At 48.3% G+C, this 20,969-nt stretch overlaps 1 protein-coding gene across 1 annotated transcript in view; it reads right to left on the bottom strand.

Moving 5' to 3' along the window:
- ST8SIA4 (ST8 alpha-N-acetyl-neuraminide alpha-2,8-sialyltransferase 4) overlaps nucleotides 1-20,969 on the bottom strand; it is a 324,338-nt gene that overhangs the window by 191,858 nt on the left and 111,511 nt on the right. The window lies entirely within an intron of this gene.

The following is a 20,969-nucleotide window of genomic DNA, read 5'->3' as shown; positions in this document are numbered from 1 at the left end:
TGCATGCCTGTGCCATATGTGCTGCAAGATTGTAAGATGCCCTAAGAAAGTGAGCTGACAATCCCCTCACCCTACCCAAATGATTCCAGGTTTTCACTGGCCCCCTCTCCAGTTGTCCTCAAAATAATGGAACCATGGCTTAAGTTTGTAGCATATTTGTGATTGAGGCAGTACTGTAGCATACCACCCAGTTGACGGATAGTACCAGTAATGAGTACCTCAGAAGACCACTGACTTGACCCAGGCATAGCCTCACCAATAGCTAACATCTAGCTGTCAGGGAGTATCTGCGATCAACAATTAGGGCCACCATGGAGGGAAATTGTGTGCTTGGAGAGGCAAGGCCAGTGGAGTGCAGTGGATAGGGAAGAGCCAGGAGACAAGCATGAGGCAGGAACAGAAATAGGACATGGAAAACTGCACTGTAAGATAAGAACTGGACTATAAGATAGGAAGGTTTATCAAGCAGGAAGATGATTACCAGGCAAGAATATAGGAACATGGGTAGAGGAAATCAGAAGTTACGTGGATAGTGCTTCCACAGGACGAATGCTGAGAAGGTTGTTGGACCAGAAAAAATGTGCCAGGCTGGAGCTCTTTATATACAGCCTTCAGTTTGGGACAAACTTACTGCTGGTCTGACTCTCAAGGAAAACAGGATAAAAATACTAGAACTTCCTGGAGAGCCAGCAGCTTCCACAGCTCTGCTGAAGGTCCATGGTCTACAATCCCCAGGACTTCGGATTCAAAACCTGTCAACTCTGATAGAATGTCCCTCCCAAATTGGTGGCCTCTGACATCCCCCAAAAGATCTCTGGGGTCACAAAACCAACCTGAGAAGGCACAGCCTCAAAAAGATATTGGTCCATGATCAAGAATTTGGGTTGATGAAGGAACTGACAATAGCTCATTGGAGGCAGAGCAAGCACTAGAGCTGTGGACACAACTTGTGCTGAATTCTCTAGTGCATAGAAAGAACTGGAACTCGAGGAACAGTTGATATGGAGTTCACCTGTGTGAGGGTAGGCCCTGGAGCAGCAATGACAGCTGGCTCTAACATCGCCAGTTCATAGACAGGAACTTGAGTTGACAAGGGAGCTGGCAGAATTCACTGATGCAAAGGCAGGCACTGGAGCTGTGGTAACAGCTGGCTCTGACTGTAGTGGTGCACAGTTAAGGCCTGAAACTGAAGAAACAGCTGATAGATTCACTGAAGTAACAGCAGGCACTAAAGCTGTAGGGATAGCTGGTGCTGGCTTCACCAGTGCATGGACAGGAACTTGGGTTGATGAAGGAGGTGACACATAGCTCATCAGTGTCATAGAAGGATCTAGAGCTGGAGTGACAGCTGGTGTTGATTTCACCAGTGCACAGACAGGGACAGGACTTGCAGGGCAGCTGATGTAGCGTTCACCGGTACCAGTACAGGTACTAGAACTGTAAGGACAGCTGGTGCTGACTTCACCAATGCATTGAAAGGAACTGAAAGTGATGAAACTTCTGACATGGAATTCACCGATGCCAGTATAGGCACTTGAGCTGTACAAATAGCTGGCGCAGGCCATACTGGTGCAAGGGCTGGAGTTGTTGGGACAGTCTGGTATGGAATCCTTGATTTTACTGGTATGGCCAGGAGCAGAGTCATCACAGAAGTGGCTGGCTTCATTGGCACCTAGACAGGGGCACTGGGACAGCCAGGCATGGAATTTTTTTTAATTTGTTGGTACATCTAGAGGCAGAGTCGTGAGAAGAGGGGATTTTCCCTGGAGCGGAGACATGGAAGAATTTGGATCAGTATGGAGAGGAGCCGGTGCAGAAGCTGGCTCAGTGTGGAGAGGATCTGGTACTGGACTTTCTGGAGCTGGCTCAGCCAGAGACACTGGAATCATCAGAGTAGCTAGCTTGGCCCGGAAGGCTGAGACACTCAGAATGGCTTGCTCGGCCAGGAAAACTAGTACTCATGGATTTGGTGGCTTGGCCAAGGCAGCTAAAATTACTGAGAATGGAGTCTTGGGTGCTACTGTGGGTGCAGCACCCTGGAGCGGAGTCTTGGATGCCTGGAGCGGAGTCTTGGATGCCACAGCAGGCAGCAGCAGCCTGGAGCGGAGTCTTGAGAACTTCTGTAAAAGAAGTAGCCCAGAATGGAGTCTTGGATACTGCAGGCACAGCCCATACTGGATTCTTGGACACTGATGCAGGCACATCCTGAAGTAGAGGTGCTGTGAAGATAGCTGGCATGGCCTCAAGAGTAGTCTGTTGCCGTGGGTAATGAGCCCATTCTGTGAACTCAGCCGCTAACATGACATCATGCATTACTGCGGCTATGTGTTCTTCATCCTTACAGAGATGATGATCTTAGCCTAGTGGTCTAGTTGAGAAGTCACTTAGTTGCAGAATTCAATATGATTCTTGGTTTTACATAGAGCCATGGACACAAGAAAACAATACACAATAAATCTTTGTAAATAATCCATACTTTCCTTGCCTCTGATTTGTGCTGTTCCAACTGTCAGGGAGTATCTGGGCTCAGTGGTCAGGGCCACCTGGGAAGGAACATGCGTGCTTGGTGAGGCAAGGCCAGTGGAGTCCAAGAGCTGGAGAAGAACCAGGGGAGAAGCGTGAAGCAGGAACACTCAAACTGGACACGTACAAGACATGAAAAGCTGGATTGTAAAACAAAGTTTAGCAACCAGGAGCACAATTACCAAGCAAGAATATAGGAACATGGTTACAAGAAATCAGGAGTCACACCAATAGAACTTCCGCAAAGCTGACATCAAGAGGGCTGGCACATTAGCGAAGGTGTGTCAAGCTAGAGCCCTCAATTTGAGACATACCTAATACTGATCTAATAGGGAGCATGCTGGGGCATGTCTGACTCTTCAGGAAAACAGAATTAAAATATTAGAACTTCCTGGAGAGCCAGCAGCCTCTGCAGCTCTGTGGCAGTTTCATGATCTGTAATCCCCAGGGCTGCAGGTTCAAATCCTGTCAACCCTGACACCAACTTGGTGAACCTGGCAGGCATCCAGGGGACATGACTTGAGCCAGCCTAAAAGATCTAATGTGAGTCACTATCTACCTAGCTATCAACAGGGTGAGGTAGGGGGAGAGGGGGTTAAGCCTGTGTACAGTCAGAGTTTAGGGACAATACTTGGCTTGAGGTGTGTTTATATAGTTGTTTCCATGAAATTGTGCAAATAACACAATCTGATTGTCACTTGATTTCACAACTGTTTCTTGAAGGAAGAGAATGGGAGACAGGTAGTCACGGCTGCCCACACTGCACAGTACAGCCCAACAACAAATAAATATTTTTTAAGACATCAACTAACCTTGCTTAGCCACTTCCTGTTTCTGTCTATGAGAATGGAAATTTCCCTAATCAGAAAACCAGAGGAAGTTGAGACAGTTACTTGAACTAAGAAACCAAGACAAGTGACAAAGATCAAAGAGTTTTGCAACAGAATTTTTAAGATAAAAATGATAAGTGCCTATAATACTTCAAGTCTGATATTTAAGCAAAACAAAAATGCACCTTTATTACTGCAGAAAAGACATGATCTCAAAGCACAAGGACTATATTATGAAGTTAAAGCAGTAAGAAGTATTTAGTACCTACAAAGATTCCAAATTACCACAGATACATAAACGTATGATTCTGACACAGTTAAATCAGTATTTCCCAACCTTTTCAAGCCCAAGGCACAAATACATTAACAAAAATATTGTGTGGCACTCCACCCTGCACAGAGTAAGCAGTGCGGAGATGGAGAGGATTCATATGACCAAAAGAAAAGCTGGGGAAGCTCTGAAAGATCCATCAGTCTCTATTCAAAAATTTAAAACAAAGGCAGAAAGGGGGAAGAGACACACATGAACCCATAGCAATAACCCAGTTCCCTCAGCATACAAGTGCAGGTTAAGGAACAAGCCAGTTTGGTGTGGGCAGCCGACTAATAGATTAACTAAGCTGCAATAGTTTATTGCAGGAAGGGCTAAATATCACAGGGGGTGCCTCACAATATTTGGCCTCTCCCACCAAATTATCTTGGCAGTACCACAGTGTGATTTTTTTTATTTTTTTTTAATCACAGCACAACCACAAAAAAAATCGGACCACGGTAGAGGCCCTTCCCATGCAATGGCAGCCTACCTCGGTTAAGGCAGCCATTGCTTTAAATGGCCCAAGGTCCTAAAAATATCTCCCCTCCCCACCCACACCACCATATAGCAAAAAACCACCCCAGGAGTATTTGGAGACTGCCACCCACCCCACCCCCGCCTCCTTCCAAGGCAGTTCTGGCCCCCAAAATTAAAACAAAACAAAACTTGGGAAATTGCATGGTGACAGCCCGTGCCCTTTCACCAACCTCCCTCTACCAGCCAAAAAATGCCCCTTAGGCTTAAGTTCCCCCATACCTGGGAACGTTTGATTTCCAGTCACCCTGAGATTATCGTGAATGCGGGGGGAGCAGAGGCGAGGGACCCGATGTGCACAAACTTACTCTCATACACACACACACACACATTAACACTCATGTTCACAATCACTTTCCTCACACACACGCTCATTCTTACATGCTCTCATTCCTCATTCTCTGACATTCTCAAATGCTCACTTACAGCTTTACTCCTTTCATTGTCCAGCATACACACCCCTCTCACACACATACTTGCTCACTCACATCTCTCCCTCTTCCACACACACATGCCCACTCACCCTCACACCCATGCTGATTCACACTTTCACTTCTCTTCCTTCTACACAAACACACACTCTCAGATATGCTCTTTCCCCTCCCCTTGATATACTCCCTCTCCCATGCACTCACCCATTCACATATATTCACACATGCCCCCCTCACATCTATATACAAACACACATGCACAAATACTCCCCTCACTGACTACCTCTCCTCACTCTAAACTCATCAGTAGGGGCAACCTTCTCCTGGAGTTGACAGGAAGACTCCTTCTTCCAACCAATAGCAGCAGCATCTTCTATTGCTGCTTCTGCTATTGGCCTCTTCCCTTCTTCCTGTTCCCACAGGCCAATCGGAGGCCTCCTCCCTTCCTGCCTACATTGGTCTGCAGGCTCAGGAAGAAGAAAGGAGGCCTCCAACTGGTCAGAGAGTAGTGAAAAAGAAAGAGGCAATTGGCCCGTGTAAGCCAATCAGTCAGTCAGCAGGGCACCCGGAGATTTCAGGTGTTGGCCCGGAGACCCAGCAATTCCATTAGAATTCCGGAGTCTCTGGGTCAAATCCAGAGAGTTCCCAGGTATGAAGCCCCCCCCCTCCCAACAATTTCTTCATCCATTCCCCCTCTAAATAAATTTACATCCTTGGGGTCTAGTGTCCCTCCCTCCATCCCCATCCCCCAACCCAAAAAAAAACTGACCTTAGTGGTCTAAGTGGGGGCAGGTAGATCCCAACCTCTAAAATCAATCTTCAATAGTCAGCAGGGGACCAGAGCACCCCCTAGCTCCAGGCCCATGAACACCATTTTTTCCAAATGGCATTGACCTGACCTTGTTTCTATCTCTGGTTGGTAAACACCGAGTTAAATAATTCATAATACTTTGGAACTACATCACCTTACTGAATGGCACAATAGTAGTTCTGTTTTTCTTTCTCTAGGAGGTCACTGTACTAATCCAAGGCTTTTTCTGAAAATTAGAGCCCGTTTTTGCACATGTTTGTTGTGGATGCAAATGAACTCGGAGCTTATTTGCATCCATAGCAAACTTTTGATAGAAAGTTTTAGGCAATTCATGGCTGTGCCAATGCTTGAGTACATTGGCACAGCCAGGAAAAGGTCAGATGGTCTCCTTTTCCAAGATGGTTTCAGCAGAGCAAGAGCAAGAGAAAAATGGGGATCACTCCTGCTCCCAGAAGAATTCCTGAAATATGGAGTAAAGATTTGTGAGAAGCAGAAGGTGGCAGGGGGGGACCCGCTGGGGGGCTTGGTTCCCTTTTTTGTACAAGGTGGCAGGGCTTGCCAAGGAGCTCCTTTTCTGAACATTTATGGCTCACACTAGAGTGGTGGTGGTGGTAGGGAGGGGGGTTCCTGCTTCTGTGTGGACCACGAGGGGCTGGACCCAGGTCAGGAATGGAAGATAAGAATGAGGAGGAAAGGGCAGAAGATGAGGGGGGGGGGGGGCAGGGATGGGAAGATTGTGGGGATTGCAAGGATGAAAGGAAGGGGCAAGGACATAAGGTAAGATTGAGGAGGGAAGGATGGATGACGAGGTGGGGCAGGGATGAAAGGGGGAAGGGACAGGATGGAAGGGGAAGGTGTGAGGGAGACAGGGATGGAAGTTAAGAGTTAGGAGAAGAGGATGGAAGGTAAGAGCAAGATTGCAGGTGGTGGTGTGAAAGAAAATGGTATTTTTCATTGGGGGGGGGGATTAATTTCAGTTTTCGTACAGGGCGCTGGTTAGCCTAGATCCAGCCCTTTATCCCCCACCATCTGTGCTCCATAGTCCTCATCCACAACTATCCTCTGTGATGCACTTCCCAGCAAAATCTGTGCCCCTAGTAAGATGGACACCCCTTTTACCCTCCTGTATAAGATCCAAGGCCTGGCTTAAAACATTTGTTTCCCTGTATCGGTGTCATTATCACCACAGATGTCAGAATGGGATGTGGGCCACAGGGTCCATGACCCGACCAAAATCTGCCCCTTCCACCGATTCACTGCGGGAGATATGGAGACAGGCTGGGCAGGCAGCAGCTGTTTGGCAGCAGGAAGAGGAGAGCAGCGGCGCGTGAGCCATGTCCTCCACATCTGCATCTCTGGGCCTGACTGCTGCTTTGAACCACACCGGACTCTGTACAGCTACACGGTTCAAAGCAGCAGATGGGCCAGGTGCCAGAGGAGGAGGACGTGACCTGAGGCACCACAGTATCCTCCTCCTGCCGCTAATCAGTGTAGGGGGGGGGGGGGAGGGCGGGGGAAGAGAGAGACAGGTGGCAAGAGAGGGAAACGGGCAGAGCTTGGTTGACTTGGGTCCCCAACCAAAAAGGTGCACTGCTGCTCCTGGTTATCATAACTGCAGCAATACGAATCACATCTGTCATCCTCCAGGGCTTGGAAGAGGTGAAGGAGGGGAGGGGAAATGTCCTCCTCCTTTCTTCTTCCCTCCTTCCAGCCTGGTAGAAGTAAAAGCTTTTATCTTATTTTATCTAGTAGAGGATCTTTTTATTACATCCTTGCTATGTAACATGCTGTGCTGACAGGCTGCAGGTGGGAGGTGGGGGCAGCAGATCTAAGATCCCTGGTGTCCAATTGGTGTCTTGGTAACCTCCTGAGACTTTAGACATACAGGGCATGCCTTCCAGCATAACCTTCTTTACTCTGTAATCAAACTACTGTTTTTATTAGGAAATGCTGTACATGGTAATAGCCTGTCAATCTAGAGAACTAGGAAGAAGGGGGGGGGGAGGGGGATGAAGAGGGAGTACAATTACTGATCGTACTTGATGGGAAAGGTAATGCCCTCCCAAGAATTAACAGAAGTCCTCCCCTTGCCCTCTTCAACAATGCGTTTACATTTCTGCCAGCAGCAGATCCCTTTTAGAACATCTATTGAGGCACACTATTGCAGGAAACCTGAAGCGCACGAGCCAAGCGATAGGGTAGAGATTCCTCATGCCCTGTTGATTTCTGGGTAATCTCACAGGACTTCCAGGCTACAGCTTCACGCTTCTTGCATCTTCCTGTATCATAGGTCTCCCAGCAGTGCCATAAACCTTGCACACCATCCTTACCAGACATAAACAACCAGACAAAATGTGAAGAACTTGCCTTATTCTTCCATAATAAAATCAGCAACATCATGTCGCGTTTCCCCCTCAAGCAAACATACAACGATACAACACAACCCCAATCTACTTCTAATCTCTCATCATTTGACACCACCTCATCCCTAGAAATCAAATCCATCCTTAAAAAAATCAGACCCTCTACACACCCTACAGACACCATTCCTACAAAACATCTCCTCTCCATCCCCGGGATCATCGCCAAACCCATATCAAACATCATAAACAAGTCCATTGAACTTGGCAGTATCCCAAAAAATCTTAAGCATGCCATTGTTAAACCCATACTGAAAAAGCCCTCCCTTGACCCCTCTGATCTCACCAATTTCCGACCTATCTCCAACCTGCCTCTAATCACAAAAGTCCTTGAGAAAGCCATAAACAAACAGCTATCAGACTACTTAGATGAAAACAACATCCTTTCCCCCTCACAGTTTGGCTTTCGCAAACACCATAGCACAGAGACCTTACTCATTTCACTCTCCGACCAAATCTTGAAAGGTCTTGACAAAGGTCTCTCACACATCCTCATTCTCCTAGACATCTCCGCTGCATTCGACACCATTAAACATCAAATCCTATTAGAACGTCTTAGCAGCATTGGCATCTCAGGCTTGGCCCTACAATGGTTCCACTCATACCTAGCTGATAGACAATTTAGCGTACAAATGGGAAACTCCACCTCCAAGCCACACAACCTCGCTCAAGGAGTACCGCAAGGCTCATCTCTATCCTCTACGCTTTTCAATATATATCTCCTCCCCCTCTGCTATCTCCTTGCTAAACTTGACCTTCCGCACTTCATATATGCCGATGATGTGCAGATACTTATTCCTATTAAAGACTCAATACACAAAGCTATGGAAATTTGGAAATCCGCCCTCTCTGAAATTAGCAGCCTCTTATCCAACAACTTTCTCGCCCTCAACGCTACTAAAACAGAACTTATCCACATATCACCCCCCAATATCACCCACACCCTCTTTATGACCCCCACTGTCACACACAACAATGTTCCTACCACTAACCTCACCTTTCCCACCCATGTTCGGAGCCTCGGCGTATCCATTGACTGTCACCTCAACTGCAAGAAATTCATCAATAATACCCTCAAAGACTGCTTCTACAAACTGCACACCCTAAAAAGACTCAAACCTCTCCTACATCTCAATGACTTCCGTACCATATTACAAGCCCTCATATTAACGAAAATAGATTACTGCAACTCCTTGTTATTAGGCTTGCCTAAAAACACCATACAGCCTTTACAACTCCTCCAGAATGCAGCCGCCCGGATACTCACCAACACCCACAAAAATGATCATATAACTCCGGTTCTCAAACATCTACATTGGTTACCCGTAGCATCTAGAATTGCCTTCAAAGCCCTCACCCTAATACACAAATCTCTTCACAACCAGAACATGCACTGGTACAAAGAACATTTCTCATTTCACAACAGCAATAGACCTACTAGAAAACAATATCTAGCTACATTACACACCCCCTCATCTAAGCTTACTAAACTCCGCACCACAAACAAAAGGGCCCTATCCATAGCAGGCCCGCTTCTCTGGAATAAGCTACCCACCTCCCTCCGCCAAGAAACTTGCCCAAAAATATTCAGGCAAAACCTGAAGACCTGGTTCTTCAAACACTCTTACACCTAATATTCACACATTCACTCCCCCCCCCCCCCCCTGCAGACCTGGGTCACCTAACCTGGCTCTTCAATTTCTCCTACCCCTAATATTCACACAACCTCGCTCACCCCACCTCCTCCAACTCCTAACCTCTCCCCCTCCCTCTCCCCCCACCTATTTTCCACCTCCTTTTTACCCCCTCCCTCTACCTCAAACTTCCTCTTCCCCCATACCTCCCATAAAGTGAATTTTATCTGGACTACATATTGTATATAAAAAATTTGTATATAAAAATTTGTTCCCAATCACGTGTATATATACCTCCTTTAATTGTGGATACCCTCCTATATATCAGAATCTCCCCCCCCCCCCTTTTTATATAACCTCTTTCACGTTTCCCACTTAGATAATTTTACTTATATAATCTAATCTGTTATTTGTATGTTCTGAATGTTCATTATTTAATTATGCAATAATTGTAAAGCCTGTTGCTAAGTTCTGTTCTATGTAAACCGACGAGATGTTCCCAACGTTCGTCGGTATATAAAAGTTATTAAATAAATAAATAAATGATGGGAACTGCAGCTCCTAGAAAACGTACAGCGTGCATGCTTTAGTGTGCCAGAGTGGTTGTGGAGGATGCATGGCAGGGCCTAGGATCACTAATGATACTTGGATTTGTGGGGGATGTTGGTGACTGAAGATACTAGACTAGTGTGGAGACTCTCTGGGGAGGTAGAGTTCCCATTGTCTTAAAACCCCCAGCAAGCAATGATGACAAACTTGCGAGCTCTGTGCTACAACCCCATAAAATACTTAAAAATAGTGGTTTTCAGGCTGAAATTAGCTACACAAAAATGTGATGACCTCATGTTTAGTGAATTTCTTTTGAGTCCCACAATTCTCCTACAAAAATGTATGACCTGATAGCAAAGACACACTATGTAACCTGAGTCATACAACAGTTTTTCAGTAACTAACTATGGTAAAATATGACTATAGTCACTGTTGGACTGACAGTCATAAACAGTCATAGTGAACATACATTGGTACTGGAGGGGTTAGCGTTGAACTTAAATAACCTTTAGTACATAGCAGACCATGCATGAAGGTTTACTATTGCAAACAAACATGATTTTTGTGAAGTCACTTCACATGCAAAAAATGTCAAAATTTTGGTACTTTCCAGGCTTGCAGTTAAAGCATCAATAATTGACAATTCAAGTCTTTAAATTCCCATAGATAATTTGGTTACTACATATGTGCTTATATCACTACTGGCTTACAAATATATGACCTGCTTTCATTGATCAAATGGAAAATGGGTCTGATTGGCTCCCACAATAAATGTGTTCCTCTGTTGTGTATGAGAAGCACATCTCTGTAAAGTGGCATAAACCCTTTTTTAAAGGCAGAGTTTTAAACCATGCTGCTATCTGGAACATTTTATCACCTTCATTACAATATGCATGAGGTTCATTATTGTTTTGCATACACAAAATTGCTCTGCTGACATCAGCAACATCTGGAATAGGATAGGGGAAATGCATGGGACATGTTCAATGATGTGATGTCAGCACAAAGCATGGCAAGACACTAAATATGCTTGCCTGTGCTCGAATCCCCACTTGGCTTCATTTAAATATACTCTCAAAAAACATATCCCTATGTCTCCAAATATTACAAAGAGCACCACGGCATGAACAAACACACAGAGAAAAACTCATGTTCCCTCTACAGTAAGTAAGGACCTACAGAGGTTTAGCAAATTGCAAAACATGCTGAATTACTGTCATTGAAGTTTGTTTTATCAAAAAGGAAAAGAACAAGACATTAAAATCTATGTGCCCTATCTTTCAAATAAATTGATTCACAACTCATTTGCCCTTAAAAGTACTACACTGGCACCTCACATGGCATATATCATCTTACACATATGCAAAACAATCAGTATTCTACCTAGCACATTTGACAACACTATTATAAAGAACCAGGCAGAAATTCTCTCTCTTAGGGATGTGCATTCATTTTCAAACACAAAATTCAGTAAGCCAGCGAGTGACAAGTTATCCAGCTAATTTATCCTGAATATTTAGGCTGAATATATTGACTGGCTACATATAGCTAGATAACTAACAGGTCAATCCAGTAACGAGTGGTAGGAAGAGCTGCGTTAGTGCCCGGCGCAAACGCGGTTGCCGTACGCACAGTCCAGCTCACCTACCGCTCGATCCTGTATGTAAATAGCTTGCAAATGCAAGCTGCGTCTAAGAAGCGTCCATGAAGCGTTAGGCCCGCGCAACCCATTTTACTGTATAGAGCGCTATACAGCGCCTAAACAGTAACCTAGGTGCGCGGGCCTAACCGTTCACGGACACGCTGGTATCTGTCATTTCAAATGTAATTTCAAATGACATTTGAAATGACAGGTACTAGGAAGTGGACGGTTCTCCGACGCTTGGGATTATCAGCCCTCTCTCCCCTCCTCCCGAAGCAAGGCGCGAAAAGCAGCCTTGCTCCGGGAGGAGGGGAGAGAGGACTGGCAGTGTAAAGCGACGAAGCGACTTACTTTTTTTGCAGCCCCCCTCCGGAGACGGACATCGGCGAAAACGACCATGGCTCCCCTGCCTCCAGCTGCCCGCGAAGATGGACGCACGTGCGAAAGCGGCCCCTGTGCATGTAATTTGGCCGCTCAAGACGTGACGTCACATGCCGTGATGCCAAACGTCGTGACGTCACGCCTTGAGCGGCACAATTGCACGAACAGGGGCCGCTTTCGCCCCTGCGATGTGTCTATCTTCGCTGGCAGGTCCGGGAGACGGGGAGCCGCGGTCCGCCGATGTCCGTCTCCGGAGGGGGGCTGCAAAAAAAGTAAGTCGCTTCGTCGCTTTACACTGCCAGTCCTCACTCCCCTCCTCCCGGAGCAAGGCTGCTTTTCGCGCCTTGCTTTGGGAGGAGGGGAGAGAGGACTGGCAATCCCGAGCATAGGATTGCCCATCCTCTCTCCCTTGCAACTTTTTTTTTCGCTTTTTCACTTTTTTTCGCTTTTTCGATTTTTTTCGCTTTTGTTGCTTCGGGAGGAGGGGAGAGGACTGGGGCTGCCCCGGAGACCAGCACCCATGGACGCGGCCAGGGCAGGTGAGCGGGGGCTGGGGGAAAGTTTGCTGCCTACCCTTACCCCTGCCTCTAACGCAGGGGTAAGGGTAGGCGGTAAGTTAGCAGGTTAAACGCGCGGCAAAACGGCAGGGTAAAAAAGCGATAGTCGGGGCGCTCGTTACTGTATGGGAGGGAATAGCTAATTCGATCATTTACATGTAATATACATGCCGCGTGCGGAAGGGGTTACCTGGGGATTTAAGGACGCGGTAAGAGTAGGTTAAAGGGGATTGTGGATCGCAGGAAGGGCTAACGCGGCCGGAAAGTGAGTAGAAAGCGGGTTAGGAGCGGGGTAAACGCGGCCGCACTTTACTGGATTGACCTGTAAGAAAACTAACTGGCTATATATTATAATTTTAGTTATCTGGCCTTGTATGGCCAGATAACTACCGGTAGCCACTTAACCGGATATCTTCAAAAGATATCCAGTTTAAGCAGTACTGTCAAAGTAAAACAACAAAACAGAAAAGATGTACAAGTGGCCTGCAGGGTGAGTCTCTCCCTCCCTCCTCAACATATTTTAATATATGGCCCTGTCAAGCCATACACCCCTTCCCCTGAAACCCCTCCTAAATGAGACAAAAATGTGGTGAATCCACAGGTCAGGCCCTCTACCTCACCACTTATTGAATTCTATTTAATTTAATTGGGCTGCCCCGTGGAACCTCCTATCCACCTGAAGTTTCAAAATCCTGGGCCACAGATCTGTACCCTCCCCAGACCCACTTATTGCACACACACATATCCTGCTGACCCCCAATACCTTAAAAAAAACAAAAAAAAACCCCTGCCAGGAGCGAGGTATTAACTTACCTACATCCTGTGCTCCAGTGCTGCTTCTGACAGAAGTAGTGCTAGAAGCACAAACTACCCACAGTAGCCAATCAAAAGCAAAAAACATCCTATAAATACACAATAGAGCAAAAGTAACAAACTGCATTAAACCAATGAATTAAAAGCTCTCAGGTTTAACAATCTAATCACAGGCGCATATATGATGTCTCACAGTCTATTTTTTGAAATTTTAAATTGCAGTGAATGATCACAAAAGGCTAGTATGACAAAACTTCATCCATTTATCATATACTGTAGATGGTCCAAGAAGCCAGCATGTATAGCCTCGTCCAAAACCTCTGCTTCAAGAATGAGGACTCAACCATTTTCCAAAAACGCTTGCCGCCATTCTGCAATGCAAGCAGTCAAAGCAGCAGCATTTAAATACACCAAACCGAAAGTTTCTTACCAGTTCCTGAAACTGAGGTTTTGGACGAGTCTAAATATGTTAGCTTCTTGGACCATCTACAGTAAAAACGATAAGTGGATGAAGTTTTGTCACACTAGCCTTTTGTGATCATTCAGATTACAAAATAAGTTGTTTACATTTTAACTGCAATTCAAAATTTTAAAAAATATACTGTGAGAGATTAGAACATGTATGCGCCTATGATTAGATTGTTAAACCTGAGAGCTTTTAAGGATTTTTCTGTTGCTCTGATGCCTACTATGATGGCACAGCAGTAAGGTTACTAAAAATATGCAGTTCCTTGTGGGCATCATTTCATCTGTCCCTTGATTCATTGATTTAATGCAGTTTGGGGCAGATTTTCAAAGGGTTACGCTCGCAACCCCTAAAACCTGTCCCTGCGCGCGCCGAGCCTATTTTGCATAGGCTCAGCGGCGCGTGCAAGCCCCAGGACGCACGTATGTCCCGGGGCTTCGAAAAAGGGGCGGGAAGGGGGCGGGGTCGTGGGTGAGGCGCTGGTCCGGGGGCGGGACCGAGGCCTCCGGCACAGCATGCATGTTATTAAATCCAGGGTTGGCACGCCGGCAGCTGGCCGGCGCACGCAAGATACGCCTGGCAGGCGTAAATAAATAAAACAAGGTGGGGGGGGGGATTTACGTAGGGCTGGGGGGTGGGTTAGATAGGGGAAGGTGGGGGGGAGGGGAAGGAAAGTTCCCTCCGAGGCCGCTTTGATTTTGGAGCGGCCTTGGAGGGAACGGGGAAAGCCATCGGGACTCCCCTTGGGCTCGGCGCGTGCAAGGTGCACAAGTGTGCACCCCCTTGGGCGCGCCGACCCCGGATTTTATACCATGGGCGCGGCAGCGCACGCATGTTATAAAATCGGGTGTACATTTGTGCGCGCCGTGTAACGCGCACAAATGTACCCCGCGCGCGCTTCTTTTAAAAATCTACCCCTTTGTTACTCTAGGGTAGATTTTTGATTTTTATTGGCCATGATAGTGCAGAACACATGCCAAGACCATTTTGTGGCCCTCGGATCAGCTGGGTCTAGAAAAACTGAATAGCTAACTATCTTCTTGCAGTGAAGGCCAGTTTCAAAACTGAGATTTTAATTTAGTGTTTCTGCTAAGAGGAGGATTACTACTACTGCCAGGATTATCTAGAGACCCGATTGCGGCCCTCCCTCATCCACCACGTGGAAGTATGTGAAAGGAGTTAACAATGCTCCCAGCAGCTGTGAACTATTTCCAAAGGGCATTTTAATCACGGACATAGAGGCACCCCTTTCCCCCATGCCTCAGACAGCTGTGTATTGATATTAAGATAATTATTCTGTGAAAGGAGCAATAGTACAGAAAATTGCAAACTGTGAAGTCTGCAATAATTATTTTTTTTTTTTTTATGTGTATTTATTTTGTTGCCATTGATGATTTTAATTTTGCACACTAAGTCCACTTTGAAAATCTGAGGTAAAGTCTGCAGGTAAAAAGTCGATGCACACTTTACCCTATGTGCCCTCAAAATGGAAAGCCCATTTAGTACCTCAGGCCTAGAACCAGGGGCGGATTGCCCTATCGGGGGATGGGGCTTCCCCCGATGGGCCGGTTGCTCCCATCACGTGACTTTTTTTTTTTAATAAACTTCCCGGCCGAAGAGAAGAAGAGGGGCGGCTGCGAGAGTTTTCAGGCATGCTGTGCAGCATCCAGACAGAAGTCCCGACCAGACGCTAAAAGTCCGGTTTTGCAGGTAACTCCTCCTCTCCCCCACAGTCTTAATTACAAGGAGAGCCAGGCAGGGAGGAGAGCTTCATTGTATTCCTGCCCCCAGCTCTTTTCTTATGCTGATTGGACACCAAAGGGAGAGGAGTTGGGGGGGGGGGGGGGGGGGGGGGTGGAGGCACAGCAGAGCTCCAGGGCTCCACAGATTTCTGTTGCAATGACCCTCTTGGTCCCATTCTCCCCTCTCCTCTCACAACATGCTGGGCCAGGACCAGGAGAAGGTGGAGAAACAGACATACAGATGGAGGTACAGGGTGAGGAAAGGAGAGAGACAGCTGGAGGGAGGGGGGTGTCAGAGACAAAAGGGGAGGAAAGGGGAGAGAGAGAGACGCATCGGGAGCATGGTAGGTTGAGGTACAGAGGGGAGCATGGAAGGAGGGAGTGGGTCACAGGATCTCTTGCTCAGCCCAGATGACAGCTGCAGCTGTCTGGGAAATTGCTCTATAGGATGGACCTTCCTCCCTCTGAACCCATGCCTTGTCCCATAGCAATTTGGAACTTATCTGATGCAAAACAAAAACATAGAATGTACTGCAGCGACTCCCTTCCCCTCTCTGCCCACGCCTGTACCACTTTCCTGGCTCTTTCTCTGCTCAGCATCCCCTGCCTATTATCTCACTGCTCCCCTCCAGCCTATTGCTGGGCTGCTCAGTACCCCGGGTAATGTAAGTAATATGACTGGTGGGAGGGGAGGGGGCAGGTAGCACCTCCTTGGATGACACGACTGGCAGTCACATGGGGCTAAGGAATGCTTGTTCCACTACGCCAGTCCCCTGATGAGGTGCATTAGTGCCCCCTGGGCCTGGCACTCTAGGCAGTTGTTTGCCTCTTCTGACAGCCCTGGTTCTCCACTCTTTTCCCCCTTCCCTGCCCAGCATGCTTCTGACCTTCTGAGATCATGTGTGAAAGAGAGAGGGAGCATGTATGACTGAGTGTGTTTCAGAATGAATGTGTATGGAGAGGGGCAGGATCTTACACACACACACACACACACACACACACACATGCAGGATCTGTTGCTCTCCTATCCATGCAGGTTCTGACACACATATGTTCGCTCATTCTCTCATGCACACATTCAGGCTCTCACACACTACCACATTCAGGCTGACTCATACATACAGTGCAGGCGCTCTCTCTCTCTCACACACACAAGCATACACCAATACCCACTTATAATCAATGGGAAATTAAAATGGGGAGCAGCTGAGTGGTAGGGGGCCCCTTTTCATTGCCCTGTAGGCCCTGGAGGCTGTAAGAGAAATTGTTGCCTGTGTGCAGCTTGTGAGTTCATTATTGCCCTTTAATGCATACACAGATACAGTGATTAGGCAGTTAATTGGCTGGATATAAAATTTATACTAATGAGAGACACCATGTCACTTCTCCCCATCCCTGTTCCTCAAGTGTCCATTCCTGGTCTGTGGAAATGTCGGCAACCCTAGCTGTGGCCCAAAGAAAAACTTGCAGAGCCGGGAGAGAGGCCTGCAAGACCGCGGCAGAGCCCATCTTGCTGCAACCAGAAGACAGCTGTTCTGTGGCTGGAAGAGAGGCCTGAAGACTGCGGCAGAAGCCATCCTACTGCAGCCAGAAGAAAGGCATTCTGGGGCTGGGAGAGAGGCCTGCAAGGCCGCAGCAGAACCCATCCTGCCATGGCTGAGGGAGATCCGTTCGGGGCTGTCGTTCAAATGCCGGGAGAGAGGTCTGCAAGACCGCAGCAGAGCCCATCTTGCTGTGGCCAGGAGATAGCCATTCTGGGGCCAGGAGAGAGGCCTGCAAGGCTGTGAGACCCTCCCCCTAACTTTGCAGGAGCCATGCAGTATAAGAAGCTTCCTTCCACCTCCCTTCAGCCAGTGAGGAGTAGTGCTGCCATCCAACAGCGGCAAAGACAAGGCCCAGAAGAAAGAGGGCAGCCTGAAAGTTGTAGGTGTGTATGCTTGTGTGTGCGTGTGTGAGAGAGAGCACCTGCACTGTATGTATGAGTCAGCCTGAATGTGGTAGTGTGTGAGAGCCTGCATGTGTGCATGAGAGAGTGAGCGAACATATGTGTGTCAGAACCTGCATGGATAGGAGAGCAACAGATCCTGCATGTGTGTAAGAACATAAGAACATGCCATACTGGGTCAGACCAAAGGTCCATCAAGCCCAGCATCCTGTTTCCAACAGTGGCCAATCCAGGCCATGAGATCTTGCATGTGTATAAGAGAGCGAGTGAACCTGCATATGTCTGAGAGACTGTATGCATGAGAGAGCAAGACAGCCTGCATGTGTCTATGAGAGTCTGTGTGATGTGAAAATGAGAAAGACTGCATGGGTGTGTGAGAGCAAGAGAGCCTGTGTATGTGACAGTATGTGTGTGTGTGTGGGGGGGGGAGAGAGGATAAAGATTGTGAAGCACCCCCCTTCCCCAATCCATAACAATCTGTGGGTGACTGGAAATCAAAAGATCCTAGGTATGGAATGCTGGAGATTTTTAATCCTATTATTTTACATTTCATGTGTCTGTTGTTTGAAATATTGGGAATTTGGGAAATATTAAATAAAAAGTGAGTCATTTTAATTACTGAGTGTTCATTGGCTGTTGCCTGCTGGACATATATATTCTTTTTATTAGTATGGTTTTAATATTATGAATGATGTTCTGTGTTTCTTGACCTTATTGCTTAATATTTTATGAGGAATGATGATATTTCTGCTTTTCTGTTGTTGCATTGCATAATAATACAGTCAGGCTTGTTGTAATTTCCAGAGCATGTGTGTGAGCGAGAGAAAATAGTGAGTCAATTAGCATATGTGTAAGCAAAAAGACTATTTAAACCAGTGAACACGAATGAGCCAGTCAGCATGTGTGTGAGAGAATATAATGGAGTTTCTGTAAGAATGAACATGTATGTTACAGAGTGTGGGGCGGATTTTAAAAGCCCTGCTCGCGTAAATCCGCCCGGATTTACGCAAGCAGGGCCTTGCGCGCCAACGCACCTATTTTCCATAGGCCTGCCGGCGCGCGCAGAGCCCCGGGACTCGCGTAAGTCCCGGGGTTTTTTGTCTGGGGCGTGTCGGGGGTGGGGCCGATCGAGGCGGCATTTTGGGGGCGGGACGCGGCATTTCGGGGGCGGGCCCGGGGGCATGGTTTCGGTCCGGGGGCGTGGCCATGCCCTCCGGAACCGCCCCCGGGTCGCATCTCGGCGCGCCAGCGGCCCGCTGGCGCGCGGGGATTTACTTCTCCCTCCGGGAGGCGTAAATCCCCCGACAAAGGTGGGGGGGGGGGTTTAGATAGGGCCGGGGGGGTGGGTTAGGTAGAGGAAGGGAGGGGAAGGTGAGGGGAGGGCGAAAGAGAGTTCCCTCCGAGGCCGCTCCAGATTTCATCTGGAGCTGTTCTGCTTTGGATTAGTGGCTCTCCCCAGTCTCGGCCAGGGCTTCATTTTCTCTTTGTATAAGCCCAGGGAACAGTGTGGATCACTTCTGGTCCCCCCCATCCCCGGAGTCAGTAGGCAGAGCACAGCCTGGGAATCATAAAAGCAGCAGACTGTGTAGCCTGCAGTCAATGGGTATGCATTAGAGTGGTGGGAGGGTGGCGGAGAAGTGGTGACAAGCTACAGGCACAGGAAGGAAGTGGGTAGGCCAGGAGAAAGTGCCTGTGCAGTATTGGGGAGGCTTCCGTCTGAGGTGACTGCACTGAGCTCTGAGGAACCGGCGGAGAGTCTCTTAGAGAATGAGAGTGGGAAAGGGAAGGGGCTGCTGCAGAATGGGGAAGGGCTGGCAGTAAGCAAGAACTTTTGTTGGCGCTCCAGGCGCAAACAAAAGTACGTGGGATTTTAGCAGATACATGCGGAGCCGCGCGTATCCGCTAAAATCCTGGATCGGCGCGCGCAAGGCTATCAATTACGTATAGCCGGCGCGCGCCGAGCCGCGCAGCCTACCCCCGTTCCCTCCAAGGCCGCTCCGAAATCGAGCGGCCTCGGAGGGAATCCTCTAACGCCCTCCCCTCACCTTCCCCTCCCTTCCTCTACCTAACCCCCTCCTTACCTTTGTCGGGGGATTTACGCCTCCCGGAGGGAGACGTAAATCCCCGCGCACCAGCGGGCCGCTAGCGCGCCGGGACGCGACCTGGGGGCAGGTACGGGGGGCGCGGCCATGCCCCCGGACCCGCCCCCAAAACGCTGCCGACACGCCCTCTAAACGCCGCGACGGCCGGACCCGCCCCCAGCACGCCCCCGACACGCCCCCCTCGGAGAACCCCGGGACTTACGCGAGTCCTGGGGTCTGCGCGCGCCGGTGAGCCTATGTAAAATAGGCTCACCGGCGCGCAGGGCCCTGCTCGCCTAAATCCGCCCGGATTTGGGCGGATTTAGGCGAGCAGGGCTCTTAAAATCCGCCCCTTTGTGAGAGAGAGTGTGTGTAGGTATCTTTTTCTCTGACATGCACACACACACACACACTGTGGGGTAGATTTTAAAACCCCTGCGCGCTGGCGCACCTATTTTGCATAGGCCGCCGGCGCGCACAAAGCCCCGGGACGAGCGTAAGTCCCGAGGCTTTGTAAAAGGGGCGGGAGGGGACATGCCTGAGGGGCGTGTCCGGGGGCATGGGGCGGTCCGGGACGGGTCCGGGGGCGTGGTGACGGTTCGGGGGCGGGCCGGGAGGGCGGTCCCGAGTCCCCCAGCACTGCAGCCTGTGCCGGGGGATGCCGGGGTGGCGCGGCCAAGTTACGCCTGCTTCAAGCAGGCGTAACTTGCCCAACAAAGGTAGGGGGAGGATTTAGGTAGGGCTGGGGGGTGGGGTAGATAGGAGAAGGTGGGGGGACGCAGAAGGACGCGGAAGGATATTTTCCTGCGATCCACCCCTGTCTAGAATGGACGTATGTTGTCACAATAACCTTGTAATGCACTTTATTCACTGCCTCACAATCATTTATTTCATAATACTGGATTTTGAGGAAGAAAGTGGGGCTGCAACAGAAGCAGTATAGACATGTGATGACAAAATCTCAAGGAAAAAACAGAGAGGGAGCAGAGTCTTGTGGATGGAGAAATATTCCTCAGACCTTCTTGCCTTAGTTGCACTTCTACCTTAACAGCAGTGAGATAAATTGCATTATCTCAGTACCTCTTGCTAGTCTTTCAGTTTTTGCTGGACACTTGACAGCTGGTGTGACCATCAATAAGAACAGTTTTATATACAACATTCTCTACCCTTCATGCCTATTCCATGCACCAGCTCCTTTCTGGAGCCACTGTACAATTGTGAGAGTCAGTGATAGGGAGAGAGCTGTGCAGGTCAGATCAAGACAAAGCTGAAGTGCAATGCCTCTCAGAGACAGAGT

The sequence above is a fragment of the Rhinatrema bivittatum genome, chromosome 1 (genome assembly GCF_901001135.1).
Source record: "Rhinatrema bivittatum chromosome 1, aRhiBiv1.1, whole genome shotgun sequence".
Classification (NCBI taxonomy): Eukaryota; Metazoa; Chordata; class Amphibia; order Gymnophiona; family Rhinatrematidae; genus Rhinatrema; species Rhinatrema bivittatum.
Note: the sequence above shows the minus strand (reverse complement) of the source record. Positions and strands in the feature narration are given on the sequence as shown.